This window comes from Ochotona princeps, chromosome 5 (genome assembly GCF_030435755.1).
Source record: "Ochotona princeps isolate mOchPri1 chromosome 5, mOchPri1.hap1, whole genome shotgun sequence".
NCBI lineage: Eukaryota > Metazoa > Chordata > Mammalia > Lagomorpha > Ochotonidae > Ochotona > Ochotona princeps.
Genome location: NC_080836.1, coordinates 27,093,392 through 27,096,239, shown reverse-complemented (window position 1 = coordinate 27,096,239; position 2,848 = coordinate 27,093,392). Strand labels below are relative to the sequence as shown.

Below are 2,848 nucleotides of genomic sequence, written 5' to 3'. Positions count from 1 at the left end.
GCCACCAGTTCAGGCTCAAAATCAATGGGGAACAAGAATTTATCCTTTTGACAGAACTGCCTAAATGCACGTATCCATGTAGAACCAGAAACTACAACCTTTGGTGGTATCTCCTCAATGGTGGCTTCTTCCCCATTAGTCCAGGCACTCTGTGGGAGAGTTAGGAAAGCAAGTGTGCTCTTCTCCTTCTCTGAAACACCCTTTTCTGCTCTGGATCCAGACTGAACCCGAATCTGCTTGATCCACGATACTCTGTCACAGGCAGTGTTGGCAGTGGCTTTGGCTGCTGTGATCTGCTATAACTTCTCTGTAAATCTGTAGTGTTCCCAGGCCCCAACATGGTGTCTTTGATAGCCACTGAATAATTGTGCTATCTACCTTGCTCCATGGTGTCGCTATGCCCTCTTCAGAATTCCCACTGTGAGCCTCATGTCAATTCTCCCGTGGGAATGCACCTTGACTTTTTACCTTTTGCCATCTCTCACTAGTCAAAAGTATCACATCTTTCCTATTCAGTCATATTTGCAAATCCGCAAATTTTTACCTATATGTATGGAGAGTTGTCTTTGGCTATGGAATATCAAGTAGCAATTGCAATGACTCAGCGCTCTCTTCTGCGAAGACGACAAGATGGCAGAAGTGCAGCAGCAGAAAAAGCGGACGTTCCGCAAGTTCACCTACTACGGTGCGGACCTCGACATATCCTACAAGCAGCTTATGCAGTTGCATAGCGCCAGCGGCAGTGGCTGAGCCAGGACCTGTGCAGAAAGCAGCACTCGCTGCTCAAGCGTCTGTGCAAGGCCAAGAAAGAAGCGCCGCCCATGGAGAAGCCCAAGGTGGTGAAGACGCAGCTGCGGGACATGATCGTGCTGCCCGAGATGGTGGGCAGCATGGTGGGCGTGTACAACAGCAAGACCTTCAACCGGGAGGAGATAAAGCCCGAGATGATTGGCCACTACCTGGGCGAGTTCTCCATCACCTACAAACCAGTGAGGCATGGCCGGTCCAGCATCGGCGGTACCCACTCCTCATGCTTCATCCTCCTCAAGTAGCTGAATAAAGGGACACTGCTGCCCACACGCCAAAAAAAAAAAAAAAAAAAAAAAAAGAAAGAACTCATTGTTTTATGAATATCACCCGATTACTAGATCAATGTAATGTATAACCCCCCTCCCCAAATGCCCTTCACACAGTATGTGCCCCACACAGCTACTTATCTCTCCATTATTTATCTCATAATTCATTGAGTATGTTGTCTTTGAGGACTTGAGGCAAAGAATTGGCCCATATGTGGAAGAGCAGGTTTCTATTTATAAGACGCCATCCTTCTCGGCTCATTCAAGCCTGGAATGCAGTATGTTGTCTAGCTTCTCCAGAAATCTTCCTTTTTCATTTACAATAATACGAATTCATTCTTCGTCCACATGTTTAAAATGTTTTGAAGCTGCCATTCATGAACAGCCTTAGTTTAGCTACACACAAACTGTTTGAATGCCACAGAACTTCTTGCAGCTTTCTCCCTAATTATGAGCCATACATTATTGTCTATATCATCTGTCAAATAAACACTTTTTTGCCTGCCAAAAGAATATCTGGAGGTGTTCTTGTTTACATTGTATGCTGAAAATACAAATAAAAACACAAATATGGTTTACTTCATCTTAGGATCAACAAAATTGGCACACTCAAAGCATTACCTGATCTTTCTTCCCCTCCCCACTTAGCAGTGTCTCTTTGAAGATAAAATTCATTCAAATATTAACTGTATTCAAATTGTACTAGAGAAAAAAATTCAGTATCAGTTTTTGCTGAAATTCTGGATTTACCATATGTGGAGGAGTAGAGATGTGGTCAAGTATGTGAAAATCTAGAATTTTCTTAATGGTAAATTGTGATATGGGGTTCCCTCCCTCTGTGTTGTGGGCATCTCTAAACTAGATAATAGCACTAATTCAATAATCATAATAAGAAAAAATGTTTACATAAATTTCAATTGGCCTCTAAGAATATTAAATATTTAAAATCATTTGTATCACCTTCTCTTCTTTAGGTAAATGAACTTATTTTCAAACAGTATTTTGAGTCATATCTTATGACATGTTTATTGATGAAGGAAAATTAGCTTTTATGATTAATTAGAATTAACACCATGTTGGTTATATATCAGGGACTGTATTTTAGTAGTTTAAGATTACTTTCACTATTATCAGTTTTTAGCTTATGAGATTTTTCATATTACTTTCTATGTATGAGAGTGTTAACAAATTATGCATGATTTCATGCATTAACAGTCTGCAAGACAATGCCATGATGTAGTCATATTCAATTTTATAAACAGAAACAGGCATTATGTATGTACATCACAATGTCTCTAGTTTCACTAGGAAACAGTGAAGGCTGTAGTTTGGTTGAAGCTCATCGACTGCTCTTTTATTGAGGCTTCCCTGTATCTTGAAAATTCCATTGGATTTTCCCCCCACAACTTCGTCATACAGTTTACCAAGAATTAATACACAGAAGGGAGACATTCTAAAGTCTTAGCTCAAAAGTGCCTTCAAACTTCCAACATAACGGTTTATACTTGGGCTAGTTATAGAATTGAAAGACAAATATCCTTTTCCTTCTGTTGATCTTATGTATTTATCTAATGATCTTTTTCTGATTTTCAGACAGTTAAGAAGTTAATGCTGCACAATTTTGTGAAATTTTTAACATCTCACATGGCATTTTTAATTTTCAATAATTCTTCTTTGTTCATACAATTGAAGAATGTGTTTTTCTTGTTTTGCTATCCCTTTCTTCATGCAGATATTAATAAACCCTTTGTTTTTTTACTACTATGTTTCAT

The 2,848-nt window shown here is 39.2% G+C and overlaps 1 pseudogene; it reads left to right on the top strand.

Moving 5' to 3' along the window:
* The first annotated feature begins 630 nt into the window (after nt 1-630).
* Nucleotides 631-1,052, top strand: LOC101518502 (small ribosomal subunit protein uS19-like; annotated as a pseudogene).
* The last annotated feature ends 1,796 nt before the right edge of the window (nt 1,053-2,848 follow it).